This window comes from Centropristis striata, chromosome 2 (genome assembly GCF_030273125.1).
Source record: "Centropristis striata isolate RG_2023a ecotype Rhode Island chromosome 2, C.striata_1.0, whole genome shotgun sequence".
NCBI classification, from domain to species: domain Eukaryota; kingdom Metazoa; phylum Chordata; class Actinopteri; order Perciformes; family Serranidae; genus Centropristis; species Centropristis striata.
Genome location: NC_081518.1, coordinates 35,135,278 through 35,152,754, shown reverse-complemented (window position 1 = coordinate 35,152,754; position 17,477 = coordinate 35,135,278). Strand labels below are relative to the sequence as shown.

The 17,477-nt window shown below is 38.2% G+C and overlaps 1 protein-coding gene across 3 annotated transcripts in view; it reads left to right on the top strand.

Annotated features, from left to right (window-relative positions):
- Positions 1–224: 224 nt before the first annotated feature.
- loxl1 (lysyl oxidase-like 1) overlaps positions 225–17,477 on the top strand; it is a 272,803-nt gene continuing 255,550 nt past the window's right edge. For 2 of the 3 annotated variants that reach the window (XM_059349885.1, XM_059349880.1), the window contains exon 1: positions 225–596. The gene's annotated coding sequence lies outside the window, so the exon portion shown is untranslated. Of the gene's footprint in view, positions 597–957; positions 980–17,477 lie in introns of all 3 variants that reach the window. The other variant, XM_059349873.1, reaches the window with a different exon arrangement.

The following is a 17,477-nucleotide window of genomic DNA, read 5'->3' as shown; positions in this document are numbered from 1 at the left end:
ACATGCAGTTAAGGGCCGTCCGGTGCGGGACTCGAACCGGGGCCAGCTGCAGCGAGGACTGTAGCCTCTACACATGGGGCGCCTGCGTAACCCACTACGCTACCGACCACCCACAGTTTTATATTTCTCAGGGTGAATTCACCCACTAATTAAACTGACGTTTCTTCTGACCAATCAGAAGAGGAGGTCGCGATAACCTGTCAGTGGATCAACTGTCCTTTGACCTTCAATGTAGGACTTTAATGAGAGTTGCGCAGGTGCCAGGAGGCTTAAAACTTCATGGACAACTTGCAAGTGTTTGTACAACGTACCTTGAGTTAACTGAAGCGTTCTTATTAGGTTTATAGTTTAGTTTACTTAAGTTTATAGTCTTAAAGCTTGGTAGCTGTCACAAAACATGTTTTGTAAATCCGTTAGCTAGAAAGAAAACATGGCGCCTGAATTCGCGGATGTTAACCATGGACTGTATGTTAACGGACGTTCCACAGTGACGTCCTTGGCTCTCGTTTGCTCCTGGGGTGAAAGAAATGGATTGAAGCTGTTTACTTCGAGAGAGGGACGATCTTCTTTTCTTCGAGAAAATGTTCTGGACCCTGGTGAGTGTCGAGGTTCTCCCTCTGAGGCGTTTTGACTGTAAGTAGGGCCAAGTATAGGACAGTGCACTTAACCAGATATGATGAAACTGCAATTTTAAATATGTTAACAGTGCAGCAACTTAACATTTCATGCTCAAATGCATGTATAACAGTATAGGAATAAAAAAGGTTTGAAGCAAATAAAAATAACCACTTACTGTGATTTCTAATTTTCCCAAGACAAGATAATTTTTCACTCTCTTAAAACTTTTTTTTTTATGGGAAAGTAGTTATATTTATTTCATATATTAAAAAATATAGATGTCATATTCCTTCATCATTTAATACATACTTAAAGAAAAAATGTTTACAATCCCAACAGTGACATGAACTGGGAGGCCCAGGTGAGTTAGTCTTTTTTTATTTGAGTTTATCCAAAATCCATTTTCTGCCCAGTTTTTGCTCTGTCCGGTAGGCTGTTTCCATTAGCTCTTTTTTGTGCCTCGGTGATTTACTAACACGATTGTGTGAAATTAAAAGTACAAGAAACATCTCGTAATACAACATAATGCAATATCATGATCGATAGTAGAAGATACATTTTCAGAAATGAGATCAGACAGTAGATCATTAGTCAGCAATCATTACACTAAAATGGGCCATTATCATTGTACTTTCAACTTAGAGTACTTAGTGATAAAAATACAGTTGGAAGGCAGTTTTGAAAACACTGTGATTTGGGAGCTGCAGGAACAGGTAATTGTCTAGAGCACTCCCAAGTGTCTCCATCAATACCTTTTTATTTCAATACCAGGCAAACCAACAGGAGTTTCCCATTAACAGCATTTGCCAAATCAAATCTTGGGGTGATTATAAACATGTTTTCAAGAGCAAACGCTGTGATGTTGGCTAGACGGAGTGTGTTGATAATTACACAGTGGCTAATGGATGGAGGGCAGTAACACATTGCAGGAGGTGCTGGACCCAATGGGCCATGATAATTAACCAAAATCTTAACGACACTGGGCAAAATGATCCCCCCTGACTTGTATATGATAAATATTTAATGTTTCATTACAATAATGATGGGAATGCAAAATGCCAAACTACTAACTGTCAAACTTTTGCTGCTGTTGTCTTGTAATTAGAGGAAGCTCAAACTGTCTAACTGTCTAATTTCCCAGTGCAGCCTCTGCCAGCATTTAGCACTCTCATGAAAGAGTGTTGACAGGGAAGGGAATTGTGTCGAGTTGGACTGCACATCGAAGAGTTTACCATTAATTCAGAACTTGGCATCCACTGGTGTGTAAATGTTTATCCTTTTGACAATTAAAGAGTAACAAATCATAGACCTACTTACAAAGAACACAAGCCTTTGTGTACTCATGTTTCCGGGACAATTGTCTTCTGCAAGTGAGCCAAAGTTAGTTTTTTCCCCAGGATAGAAAATCACTTTTATTATTATTATTAACAAGAACAATATACATATATATAAATATATATATATATACATATATATATACTTTTTTTTGTTATAGTTGTGACCAGATGGACATATGAGTGGGCATCTTGTAGGAATGACAAAGTGAACCAGAGTGGCCTTATACAAACACATTAGTCAAGTTATTTTGACCACCTCACCTCTGTGTAAGCTTGCTCTACACAGTTGAGAAATCCCAGTTCAATTTCTGTCCTGGCTGCTTTAACCCACATATACACCAGAGGGAGCGGTGATCAATACACTGTACTTGGCCATCATTATCAAGACTTATATCCCCTTCAGCTCAGGGCCCATTAAATCAGAGGACCACATTCTTCCCGCCCAGAGTCTCAACCACGACTCTTGAGTCACATTAAGGTCTGATTTACACGTCTTTAATGATGGGCCACCCTTAATTAGCTGATGGCGCAAAAACACAAGGCACCGCTGAAAAGGATGACCATCTAAAGGCTCGGGAAGATGTTTGCTTCAGGCCACATGCAGTCTGTCATCCATATCAAGCCGCGCTCACATTGCAAAAACAGCTTCCTCTCGTGGCTGCAGCCCATACCTCATATGTTGAGAGATGCCAGAGGCAATAATGAATCCTCGCTGAGACGCCTGATCCCTTGCATCAATTCTGGGGCCAGGTTACGTGAGACTTTTTGGTCTGCAGCAAGATCTGTAACTTCTCTTTCCTGAAGTATTTGCTGTCAAACAGTGGATTCTGATGACTTCTTCCTCTCTTGTTTTTGGTCACAACCCATTGGTTCCAGCCTGAGAGGCTCTCTATATCATTAACAAAAATAATTTGGTTAGTTTAATGGAGTGACTTAGACTAACAAGTTGTTGCAACAAGAATACCCTGAAGTGACTTGAGATGTATTACCACAGTAGTAGTGGCTGCTCATTAGCTCCTTGCAGTGTTATTGCAGTTAGGCTCATAAGAAACCTGCATAATATCCATGCACGGCTGTAAAAGAGAGACGGCTGATAAATTGCATAATAACCAGATTAGCAATATGTCACACTAAGCCTCTGGCAAACGGCAAGGGAATTGGGAAGATTCTACCCTCCCTGTGAGATGAGAAAGATATAAATAGAAACCTTGAAGCACAATTTGTCAAGTTACATGAGCAGAAATGCATTCCCCCTTTCCACCCCACCCTAAATATGTGAGGGTCCTTTGAAGCATCATGTCATTATCAAAATGGTGATACCTCTGTGAAAGCAAAATATCTGGTTTAAAGGTCACATTCATTTTAAAACCTCTAGTTTGCGATCTTTATTTGATAGTGTGTGACTGCAAGTATGACTCAGGACATGGGCGTCTTTTACAAGACAAACTCTGCCTATTGCAGTGTGATAATGTCTTCTATTAGCCGAAATTATGTCCAACTGTTTAAAAACGACCATTTTTTCGCTGTTTCGAAGCTTGAAGTGAAATTGGATTGTGCACTTTGGTCAAGGTCAACAGCCTGGTTGAACACTTTGGTCACCAATAAAGTTGCAATAGTCGTAAAATGTGATGGAAAAGCACACAAAACAACTTTTTCGAAAGGCACATTTGACTATTTATAAGGCTCTTCATTCCACGAAACACAATAAATGTGGCTAGGCATAGAGACAGCTAGATAGAGTCAGCCTTTGTCCGTTTGTTGTATACAAAAAAAATCCCTTTTTTACCATGTAACAATTCTGACATGTGACCTTGGCTTTGCATGTTGAACTCCATAATTTAGTGTGGTTTTTGAGGTTCCTTTTGATTTTTAAGGTCTATTGTGTAAGATAAGGCCTGAATTTTAGTTTAAAAAAAAAAGATAAAATAAGGCCAACCATAATCAACAGAAAGTGAAGAACTGACAGTTTTCACATCATGTCAGCGTTGTATTATGTATTGTTCTACAGTGATATATGAAATGAGCAAGCTAACCAGCTAGTCCCAACATGCCCTGTATTGGAACTCCACTTGTCCTTCCAGAGGTGATAGTAAGTCACTGTAGTGTCCAGTCTGCCCTCAATTCAACACGAAAGAATGAAGAAGTAGAGCTGCCCACAAGGCTTGATAGTCATGTTGAAGTACAACCCCCAGTAAATTGCACAATAAACACTAGGGTTGTGAACGATAAACCGATGCGATATTTGGTTTAACTAGTGAGAGATACGGCTTCGTCAGTAGCAGACACCTCAATCGATACAAATCAGCCATGAATTCCTAGATTAATCGGTTGTAGAGTTATGGATCAGGTATCCCGAGACTTGGAATCAGTTGGCGGCTTCACACTCTCACAGTTTGCGTCGGTGTCTCTAAAACAACGCGAGAGCTGAGGCTGCTCGTGAAACGGTTCTCGCACAGCTCCATGGATATCTCCCAAGTCTCTTATTTTGCATCCCCGTTTCCCTCACTTGCGCCTTTTGTTTTAAGAGACATGAGAAGTCCTTTCCTCAGAAGCGTCACGTGAAGCGATGTCCGTGTTGAGTGTCTGTTTAACAAACACCTGCACATGAATAACAAGCTGCACTGTGTATTTATACTGTGAACTGTGTCCTGCTCAGAGACAAGGGAATGCCTTTGTATTATTTTTTTATTATTATTTGCATCTGTATATAAACGGTCCTGGTGATAACTTCATTGTTTAGTATCCCAGAACATGATTGTGTCCGCTGAACACCGACCAATGTTTTATTAGGTTAGATGATTAAGGGAAAATGTAAATTATGTCACTCAGAGCAAACCTACACTGAGGAATGATCAGCCTCATGTGGGACTGAATGGTAATGACAAACGAGGGATAACTGTTTCTTGCTGACAGACAGACTCTCATACTCTCTCCTGTTTTTTTTTTTTTGTTTTTTTTACTTTAATAGTATCCATAATAAATCTAAATGGGGAAAGTAACAGATCGTGAAAGGAAAAAAAGCTTCTTGAACAATTTTTCTTTACAATATTATAAATGTAGAAAGGTGTTTGTGGTCTTTTTGTTGTTCAGACCCACAATAAAACTGATTTATACCTACATGGCATATAATCATATAAATAAAATATAAAATTTGTGAGTGACGCACTATAGAATATCTACAACAAATATTAACCGTAGAATCAAATAAAATCATGACGTTCTTGCACTGTATCGATTTGCATCAAAACGGTTTGTAATGACAGTATATCGTTTTTGAATCGTATTGTAACCTGTGTATCTAGATGTGAATCAAATCGTTTATCACAGAGAGATGTGCAACCCTAGTAAACACAAAGGTAGCTGTAGCTCTTGGCCATCTCTTTCCCCACGCTTTTACCATTTGAGTGTATGGTTACGTTCCTACTTGCCGTAGACAGTAATTAGCTTCTTTTTATGACTGATGATTCATTTTAGATTTTACTGACCGAGTAGTACCCCCGGCTTAGAAAATCACTTCACCATATTGCAACCGATTGACATTACTTTAAGAAGATAAAGTAAGACTGGAAATTTGGAAAGTGAGCTATATACGTATATATAAGTGGGGGAGAGTGGGAGGAAGTGAAAAATTCCCCCCTGCTTATTTTGAAAAGTTATGCTAGACATTACACATTGCACCTATAACTTACTATGAATTTTGATCCTCTTATTCTGTATCAGAGACGTGTTCTTTATGAAACTAGTACACCAGCCTGGATCTGCAGTGTATGCAAGTGTATTCAAGTATGGTGGTTTGGTGTGTGTGTGTGTGGGGTGGGGTTGGGGATGGGGGGATTTAATTAACTTGTGCTCTATAGAAATATCAATGACAACAAAGAAAGAATGGGGACGCTGCAAAAAAATTTCAGGGAACCCTTTTGGAAAGAATAAGACATTACTATACCTGACTACTTTATAACGCTAAAGAAAGACAGGATGGAAAGCCATGGCTGGTTGGTAACTTGAATTCAAATTTGACACTCACTGAGCTGCTATCGCACCAGAAGTAATCTAGTCCAATCTAAGATAGGCAACAGAGGCAATAACTTTTCTTCTGTTTACTTTTATCTCATTCAGTCGCTTTCCCTTCCTTAGAGTTTCCTTCAGTGGTTCACATTGCATTGGATTTTTTTTTTTCAGGTTTTCTCTATTTAAATGTTCAACTCTGTTTGGAGAAAGAACAGTAGATGGTAGACTTGTTGTTTGTCCTCTGTTTGCTCAGTATTTTTGTAATGAAGCTCACTGCAGGTTGGTTGGTTTGCTTCTCAGAGGAGCTGCATCCTTAACTCTACCTTGCATTTCTTCCTCACTAAGTTAAAAAATTGGCCATCACAACCTTTTTGTTTATTTATGACTCACTGTTTCTCTAGTGTGCTTTCAGTAGTCTGTACTTTACCTGTTTACTCTCTGTTGTAGTGGCGAATTGAGTTTGTTTCGCTTCCTGGTGTCAGTGGAGCCGCAGCGTCTCTGTTCTCTACAGGGCAGCAAATGAAAAACGTGTGTGTTCCAGTGACGTTGCGAACAAGCCAAGCCATGAATTTAGAACAGGATATTGGCTAGAGGGGAGCTGTTTGGAAAGTAATTACATCAAAGGCTGTTGTGGGAATATTTGCCACACAAAAATTGCTGCTGATGATAAGCAATACCCCACAAGGCAGTAATTAGGGACTCCTGCCTTATGGCCAGTGCATTGTGGCTCTTTCTCATGCTAAATAATTCTTCTTACATTTATGAACCTGCCAGTGTATAGGAGCTACGGTAAGTGCGGAAATCTGTCTGTTATTGCCCGTCATGCCTCTGAATTATGGAAGAATTATCCTATCTTTATTCAAGAGCGTAGATTTTCAGTTTGAGAGCATAATTTGTCTTTCTCGTGCTCAGATTTGTTCTCCTCATGCTCACATTTTGCGCTCGCACTCAGATTTCTGCTGCTTTCTTTCAAAATGTGTGCGTGCACTTAAAAATCACATGCTTGTGCTCACATTTCTTCTTCTTGGACACAAACATTTTGCTCGCACTCAAATATGTCCTGTGCGCACTCAAATCTAAAGTCTACGCGCTCAGATCTCAACTCAAAACTCAGAACACGCACGTCCTCTCATGTTGAGGTGTCTGCTCAGACTGAACGATGTCCCGCCCTGCGCTTAAAATAGTGTGTTTCACCAGCCAATAGGGAGACAGCTAGATTGTGGCCCGGTCTTAGGTGCGTTCCCTCGCCTTTTTGAGCGCTCCGTCGGGGCGGGTATATGGTCTCTTTGTAAAACTGCTTCTCTCTTAAAATACACCAATTTACCATATTAGCCAGCTATTTGAATCGTCACCTATTTAAAACGCAGCATATTTATGTAGAATTAATCTTAAGTAGTCCTAAAAAGAGTTATGGTAGTTTAGATTATATATATATATATATATATATATATATATATATATATATATATATATATATATATATTTTTTTTTAATCTATTATTATTTATATATATATATATATATATATATATATATATATTTTTTTTTTTTTTTTTTTTTTTTTTCATCTGTACAGTGGTGTCACAATAGTCCAGTGGTGAAGTACACTACCAACTGTTGCGTTTTAAACCATGGGACGCCGGTTTGCATCCCGTCCGCCGCACTCTTGCTGCATGTCTTATTATGATTTAAAATTTTAATTAATAAATTAATGTAACAGTAATACAATCCGTGTAACCAGCTGATTCTCTTATTGCAACGTGTATCACCGTCCTATTTACGCGGTCAAAGCCAGGGGGTGCATAATTAGGCTAATGTTGGTAATACTTTCACTTTCACAAGAAGAAGACTTTGAGCAGGATTCGGAGCGCGGCAGCGAATGAATGGGAGACAGATGGATGGCCAAAGACCTCAAGTAAGTTCATTGCTAAATGTTGCTAGTGGATTTTTATCTTAACTTGATCAAAATTGTAGTGCTCTGCATGGCTTCTATCTTGGGAGCCTCCTGGATGCTTACTCCTCACATTATCTAACTGTAGTGTAGTGAAATGAAGTGAGCTGTGTAATGTTGCTGCATCCACGTCTTCTGTAATGCTGTTGAGCCAAGTCAGCTGTTTAAGAGTGCTGTGATGCTCATCATCCCTTCCTGTACCTGCCTGGACTGTGTATAGCCCTTAATGGTTAAGGAGTGTGCTAGTGGTATCAATCACACGTTTTATGCTGATATCACAAAGTCTGCTACGATACGTTTTGTATTCACTTCAAATCAGAGGCCCACTGTTACACAATGTAACATAACAGTGGCGCAAGTCATCCAAGCTGCTCAATTCATGGGCACAAAACCCCCTAAAAGGGCTATACACACGAAGATAAAAGGATAACTGCCATCTTATTAATCCTTCAAACCAGCAAAAGCAGTCTGTGCACCATTGAATAAATCAGAATTGTTACTTTTTAGGAAACTTAATGATTTGTAAGTGTCCATTGAGGTAATCACAATATTTGGCTCAGTGGTCAATGACTGCCAGGCATCGTCCATTAGCCCAACCCTTCTGCAATCGAAGTGAGACAATATCATACACCCATCTAACAGAATCGGTTACTTTTATATCAATTCATTAAAAGCAATGAAAACATGATTTCAAAATTTGTTTACTGAGCTATTCCAGACATTTAAATGAAACACAATCTGTTATTTTAATAACAACAAATAATATAAAGTTGGTGTTTCAAAATAAAGGCATCTAAAAGATGATGATTTGATTTATTATTTTTTAACTTAGCATCAGTAATATTGGATCATTGATCATTGAACTGATTTATATAGACAAGTAAATGTATTATTACTCACCTAGAGTGTGTTTCTCTCTGTGCATGAGCTTCCTCTACAATGTTCAGCTACACCCCCCAAAGCATATAGAGCCTGTCAGAGAGAGTTGACCTACATAGTCTCTGTCGAGTCATGGATGCAGAGGTGGGTTTTGACAGCCTTACATACTGTAGTCTTGGCTGGCAAGAAATGGCAGCTTATCCTGGTCGGCCATCAATGTGCTATTCTGTGTAGGAAGGCGGTCAAGACCATTCTCACAGAAATAGGATTACACTAATATTGTCAAGTTAAATTTGTCAGAGAAGCAGACTGAAATTCCGGCCTCACCATTTCCACCCATCCTATTTTTGCCTGCACACATCAGTCATGTCATTTTGTGCTGAGGCATCACACAGTTGGCAGTGAGTGATGACAATCAAGACATTTAGCTAAGACAAGTACCCATTTATTTAGTGTAGTGTGCAAGTTGTATTTTATACCAGAACAGAAAAATATGAATGAATGCTGTCAAATTTGCATGAATATTGCAACGGTTTTCGGTCCCACTGCACCAGTGCCGGTCTCAGTAATGGCCAATCTCCTGTTCTCAGAGGAGAAAACTGTTTTTGTGTGGGAGGTATAAAGTCCCAAAGTAAATACTGTATGCAGCACCCTAAATATGTAACAAAGGACGATGATGTCCCTTTTTTATGTTTAATTGATATTTTAGACAACATGAGATTTCTTGCCAGGCTCTTTTTATGATGAATGATGAACTAAAGACAATGATATCCTTACACTTTGACTAAATCTACGCTATTGTAGTAAATTATTTATATTTTTATATTTTTGTTTACTAAAGTGACAGATGGGGTATGGTTCATATCCAGTACAGTTATATGTGCACAATAATACTAGCTTTGAATATGCTGTAACAAAAAAAAGAAATCCAGTCTGTTCAAGGCATTTATAGTACATGATTTCATAAACTGAAAGGCCTCCATAATAATCCCATTTGTTTGATATAAAATATGATTTTGATTATCCAGACAAAAGGCTGTCTGGAGTTTTGTTTCAGAAAAAATGGGCTGTGAGATATTTTAGGGGGCTCAGTGTGCATTGATCCCTATATAATCTGAGTGAGAGTGATTTGAGTGTATAAACTTGAACTCTGCATGGAATAGCCAAACAGTTTGATATGCAGAAAAGCACGGGAGGTCATGGATTTATTCTCCCAGAACTTGTTGCAGAGTTGAGAAGATTTAATTGAGGCCCCTCTGTGATGGGAGTCGTGATTGGGAAATGGCTGCACAACCCTCAAATAAATGCAGATGCCTTGCACATATTATTGCTGCTTTAACCAATTAAAAGGTACGACCCTTAATACATCTTGCAGGCAGTTGTGAAAGACTGATTAACAGTGTCCCAAAGAGGACACCTGAGGCTCTATGTGAAACAAAATTGGCACCCATATCTGTGAAAAAATATCTAGTATGAGATCAATCTGCTTCACAGCAAAGGCGAGATAGAATTTTTTGATCACACAATATTAATCATGAATGTGATGGTATTTTACTCAAATTTACAAATTATTTTCTGAATTCATGTCGGGAGGAATATAAGAATACATTAACACAAATTTGAATTTAAAACATTTGTCCATTTTCAGTATTTTAAAACTGTTTGTAAGAATCAGGGGAAATACAGACTCCTTGATGTGTGTGAAAATTTAAATCAAAGTGAAGTGGTTTATTTGATGTTAGAGAGGTCTGTTGTGCCTACTTCACTTAAGCCTGGAAATTTGCTCTGGCTTTATTAAAAGAGGATATGTGCATGAGCAGTAACGCAAGCACATATTCAAGCCAAAATTGGTACCCAAACTCCACTGTGTCACCTTATCTGCAAAAACCAAACCTCTGCTGCAAACACAAATGATGATGTCATCTGAGGGAGCCATTCAGATGGTGTTTATCACGCTTCAAACCATGTGGTTCTTAAACCTTTCACCAATTTATCAATTAATCTCTTAAATTTAGAGTAGATTATTATGATAAAACGTAAATGTTAATCCAGTCACTTATTTTATCTCCATGTTTTTATTAGTCACAGTAACATTGCATTTGTTATTTGGGAGCTTGATTTAATATGATATGATTAAGATATAAGGAAGGTAAAGGGCTACTCACCATCCCTTCACCTACTTTATAGCATGATGAATTTCAAACTATTCTGAACTCAATGAGAAGCTATATAGGGATGGGTACCGAATTCGGTACTTTTATAGGTACCGACCGAATTCCGTCGGTACTACCGAGTACCGATTCATGTAAAATCAAACGGTACCATGTTTCGGTACCTAAACGGCGTTAACTTTAAACTGATCATTGATTTCAACCTGTTTTCATTTGACGTCTTCGATTAACAAGCGTGCTGACGATCGCACTATTTTTTTATTTTTATTTACCTCCTCGTCTGGTCCTGTCTGCTCACCGCGGCCACTAGCCACTAGCTGTTGCTCTCTTCCAACCCGGCGCAGAGACGAACAGCTGGCTCTCTACCCGGGCTTGGCCTTCGTCTGCCTCCAGATTGGACTTTCCTTACTCCGTTTGCTCTCTCCATTCTTCTGTAGACCAGTCATTAGCAGCTAGCAGCTAGCTGCTGCATCTCTGGTCCTCCGCTAATACTCCGCTCTTCAACTCAGGAATATTACGTGCCAATTTACTCCAAACTGCCTGGCTGAAATTAAATCCCTCAGACTCCTGCGTCATCCTCGATATGTGCACAGTGCATACTGTCTGACCAGTGCTGCGCCGCATAGCTACGACTTCATCACAACAAATCACACGTGCACTTGCAACCTTTTTTTTTTCTCCTCCGTGCGCTTGCCACCTGAGAGCGCTCCTCTGCATTCTTTGATAACACTGCAACCTTCATGTTACAAAATGCACGTTCACTCAACAATAAAGCACTGCCCATCCTGGATTTTATATTGTTTTGATATATTTTTTAAAGTTTATATTTTGAGAAATAAATATGTTGAATTGAAAAAATTTGATTTTATTATTCAACAAATTAACATTTCTTACCATATAAACAAACGCAAAAGTACCGAAAATTGGTACCGTTGAGTACCGGTACCGATTCCCAGGCACCGGGTATCGGTACCGTATCGGTTCAAATGTGAAAGGTACCCATCCCTACTACCGAACAATATAGAATGTATAACTTTTCTTATTTAGGGTTTGAATTAGCATTGTATCCTGCTTCATAGTTTTTAGGTATAGACCTTGGGTTGGTCATCATGACATGGCATCACTGTGCAACATGCGATCCTAACAAATCCATTACCATCTCAGTGCCAAGTGGGTTATTTTTAGGGATGTCTCAGTCCAGTTTTTTTCCCCCTCCAGTACGATCTGAGTCATTTAATTTTGAGTATCTGCTCATACCGAGTCCCAATCTGATACTTTTGTTTTCCTACATAATACAGCTTCCAGGACATCATAGTTATACAAGTCAATTCAACGTGTTGCTTGACAATGGAAAAGCTCTGTTTTTGTATCAGAAAAAATGCCTGCATTATAACTGTCCCTTTTATTGTTGTTATTTTCAAGGTCTGCATTTTGTAGAACTAAAGGAAATGATTCTTGCTTCCCACTAGCCTCTTGTCTTCATTGAACTGAGCCAATAGAATAATTAAAGCATGGTCCAGATGGTACATATATTTTTCTTTTATGTCCTTGGAACGACATGCATGTTGGACATATAGTACTGTGTCTATGAATAACAAAGACTCGCAAAGCTAAAAATGCATTGGATTTTAGAAAATGGTTTGTTCATTTGTATGAAAATATAAATAATGAATGATTAAATAAGACCTATTGTTTTGGTACTTTTTGAAGAAATTTTTAATTTCACAGTTGGTGAGCATAAGGATAATGGCAACAGAGATATGCATTACAGTTCTATTTTGATGTGAAAGAAGAAAAATAAAACGTGTTTGATTATTTAACAAAAAGCTCTAATTTGTGTGTGTGTGTGTGTGTGTGTGTGTGTGTGTGTGTGTGTGTGTGCTCATGTGTACCACAATAATACTTGTGTATATGTGGGAGTAGAATTGGGATCTGTGTACAGAAGCAGATGTTTTCTCAGGGGGTGAGTGGCGCGCTCAGCAGTGTTTGGAAAAGGATGCACGCTGTGCTCACTGTAATTGGTGCTTGTGTTAAAGCCAATCCTTGCTGAAGTCCCTTGTGCAGTTTGTTATCCTGAATCCCCACCTTCTTCCCAGTGGAGTGGAATCCAGGTCGCTGCACTGCAGACCTAGTAACTTGCCTATATTGACTGAAGGGAATACAGGGGGACAGATTACACTCAAAGACACTGATTTTACCAAAGAAGTTGCTCCTCTAGCTCAAAATCTTTACCTTCTGTGCATGTGTATACTGATCACATTGATGCTTGATTTCGAATTCTGTGAGTTATGTCAAAAATGACCTAATAAAGGTTTCAAAACACAGTACTACTTGATTATTACACTACCTCTGACTTTGACTGTTACAGTTGACTTCTACTCTAGTTTGATGACTCATGAACAGTTAGTACCTGTACAATAATTGCTGCAAGAATGCATTAGGCTTCTTATATTGCATCAAGGTATCAACCCTATACACATTGATGTGTGGAGAAATACTATTGTTACAAAAGTGTTTCCTCCTGTAAAATCTGTTGGCTATTTTTGGGCCCACAGAAGAACTGCAGTTCGCAACTTCTGCTATTTCACAACAGATGAGGCAAGATTGACAATGTAAGTTTTTTTGCACACCTGTATAGGTGAGTTTGAAGGTGAGACTGAGCATTAAAGCATTTTACTGGCAATTCGAGAAGGTGAATGTTAGAGGAAACTGCCACCAAAAAAGGCATTACGGCCAAATACAGTTACCAACTTACATAAGCGTACTAATTAAGACCCAGATTTCACAAAAACTATCACTTATCACTGTTTTTCTTTCACCAAGTGTTTGTAGAAGGGCCACTGTGGCTTATAGCGGAAACTGTGTTTTCAAATGTCTTTCTTGGTTCATTTTTTGTGGAGTTTGGATTTTCTGTGTGCACATATTTTCTTCTCTCTCTTTTTTCCCCCCTGAAATTCAAAAACCTGCATCTTAGCTGAACTCAAGACTATAAATGGCCTCTAGACATGGAAATGAGAGTGGAAAGTGTTTCTATTTGGTGATCCTGCAATAGAGTGGTGATCTATCGAGGATGGATGGATTGTTCTGACAGTTGTGTTTTCAGAATTTAGCTGTTGATAATACAAGTAAGCTGCTGGCTTCAACACTAAAAACTGAAAAACCATCCAGTTAGAACCTCTCGGTAATGAGAATGTTTTGTGTCTTAAATTTGTTCTTAAAGGTCCATAGAAAAGTCTACAACAGATTCATGAAGGTGTTCTTAAACTTCAGAATTATTTTTCATAAAGATGAATCCCACTTCCCTTTAAGTTGAACAGGCCTTAAAGTTAGCATGGATATAAAATGACACATGCACAAACATGCTAATAGGGTGCCCAAGTAGCTCACCTGGTTAAGCTTGCGCCGCATGTACTGACTCCATACTGCAGGCGTTAGGTTTAATAATTATAATTATGATAATAAAAAAACATGCCTACTTTGGGCCCCATAAATAACATGATCAATCACTAATTATGGCATGGTTCGCAATTATCAAAATTGATGAAAAGAAAATTTAAATGCAACTTTTATGCAACTGTTTAATTAAAGAAAACAGAACATAATAAACACGTATTTAGCAGAACATGTCTGCACTCGTGTGTAAATGTGGTCTTTAGTTGGTGAATATCAGAATTGGAATTATGGAATAATTTCTTCCTAAGAACGGTTGGCTAATGATGCTTATTGTTATCAGTGATCATGAACACATACATACACGTAAGCAGGCAGACAACGAGCAGATGTAATGTAGGTAAAGACCTTGCAATTGTTTTTCAAAGCACATTATTGTCTCGGCTGCAGAGCTACAAATGAGCTTGGATATGGACAATATAATGACAAAGAGAGGTTTGGAAAAATAATGTGGCCATGTAAATTATAAAAGTGTGAAACAATCAACAATCTAGATTTTCAGTCATGTATGACATGAGCAAAGTCATGGCCTTTTTTTTCTTATTGATTTGCCAGCACTAACGATCAGCAAGAAATCTTTCCTAATAGCTACTGATATTCCGCAGGAGATTTCTAATATAATGCCCATATTCCTTATGCTTTTCATGGAAACTCTGGCAGCTGGCTGGTCATGATGCTCCCTCTGTGCTTGTCAGATTACAGGCAGCCTAGACCCTGAAACCAGGAGACTATTTTTAGATGGCTAATAAGAATTCATTTAAGGCGGCGCCTTCAGTTGAAACAATGTCTTCAGCGAACAACACTGTCAAGGCAGAAAAATGGGGAGAAAAGTGAGCCAAATGATTAATTACCTCCACGTCTTTTGTTGACTAAATAATATGAGAATGATAAAAAAAAAAAGGGGCCTGGTTCATCTTTTACTCATAACCACATGTGAAACATTAATGGCTTGCTGTGGTTTTCAATCATGTCACACTTGAGCTACAGCAACTGTAAGTGTCTATTGTATCAAATAAATATTTCAAGCGTCGACATGATAAGGCCCTCTTCCTCTGTGTCGCCTCTCCGAGGCAGCTCTTTGATACCAGATTCCTCTTTGCTCAGAGACGTCATGATCTGTCTCTGACCCAAAAGCACCATTTAGATGCACTGCAGTTTCACACGCTGTGGCCAGCTGTCATATGTAGTCCAATAAAACACATCTAGAGCATGCAATATTTATCACAATATCCCCAAAGGCGCTTCCAGAGACACAACTGTTGAAAAATGCTCTCCTGCTTTCACAATAAACCGACACCACTCATAACAGACTTCACTGTACATGGATGAAGAACTCAATTAACTCACACTCAATTATATCTTACCAATATCTTTAACAATTTACAAGGTCAGAAAGCAACATTTTCATGGTAGACATAAAATATTGTAGCTTTCTTGAGCACAGACCCAAATAAAAATCACTTGTTATGAAGCAAAAGCACAATGCACTCTAGTTCAGCATATTTATTTAGCTTTAAAATCATAATTTCTATTCTTAATGTAAATATCGAACCATAACTGTAATAGTTGTCTAATCTAAAGTGGTTATTACTCCCTTTTAGGGAGTTTAGTATGTGACTGCACAAAAAAATCAAAATCAGTAAAAGATGATTCAAATGAAATTTAAAGTAGCATAATTGCCTTAATATCGCATTGGGATTGGGGTTATAATTTTTTCATGAAAATCCCTATTGAGAATGGAAGCATTTTCTCTTTGAGGTAGGAATCGTACCAGATGGTGCTAGCATTCAGCTCCTTCCCCATTGTAAATGAAAGTTATGAGAACAGCAGTGTGTTTTTAAAATGACCATAAATACAAGCTCATGATAGTCAACTGTAAAACAGCCGGTGGGAAGGAGTGTTCAAAGCAGGAAACATTTGTTTCTTTCATATGCCTCATCTACTGCAGCTTTCAAATGGCAAAGTGAGCCCTGCACAATAAACATGCATTTTAGAAGCTAATCCACAATATTAGGTCAGGGAGCCAGTGCCCCTCAAAATTTCTTTTAGCACATCCCTGTATAGTAATATTCAGAGAAATTACCCTGCTGAATTAATTATTTCTTCTTCATTTTGAGTTTATTACATTATTGTTATAAAAGAGTCCTCTTATGTAATGACAAAATAGGTTGTTTGTCCAAAACGATTCATATGAGCATTTTGCTGATCTGGCAGCCAAATAACTACAACAAAGACAAGCCAGCAGGAATGTTTAAAGGCCCTGAAAACCCATTTTCATAATCAGCTCCTTACTGTGAGTGATGGTGTCCTACATGAACCATTTTCTCCAGTTTGAACAGTTTTCACTGGTCCACATAACATATTTCAGTATTTGTGTTTTCCTCTGCTCCTATAAATATTAAATGGTAACTAAGGATATTTGTATTTCCCAATGTTAACTAAATTAGTTGTTAAATTATAAAGATTAGGAGGAGAGCAGCTTTATGGTTAACAGAAACCAATGTTGACTGTCCACAGCACTATTTGAATAAATTAACAGTGCTGCAGAAACAATGAATTTTTGCATGCATTTTTTAAAGTGTATAAGTTAACAAAGTTGTCACTGTTGGTTATTTTAATATTAAAGTTGACAAAGGCTGCGGTGTCAGCAGCTGTTAAGTTACAAGTAAAAAGCTTGTCATCATGTCAGTCTAATTGTCATGTACAGCTTGAACAGCGAGTGCTAGATATAGCAACAGGACACAGACACTGAAACGAAGAAAATTAATTGAGTGAGGAAGAAACACATGGTTTACTATATACACTGAGCCAGGTCACGACCACAATACAGTTGTGGGCAAAAATTTGGGCACCCCAAATCAAAATACATTTTACAAACAATGTATAAGTGAACAGAAGCAATTGTATTTCATGCTTTAATGTTTTACAGTTTCAAAAATGAGAAAAGCAGGGAAAAAGCCCCATTGAAAAGTAACCATTTTTGGACCAATATACCAATATTTTAACTGACAACAATGATTATTTACACCCTGATACAGGTTATTTACTGATCAAGGCTTTAAT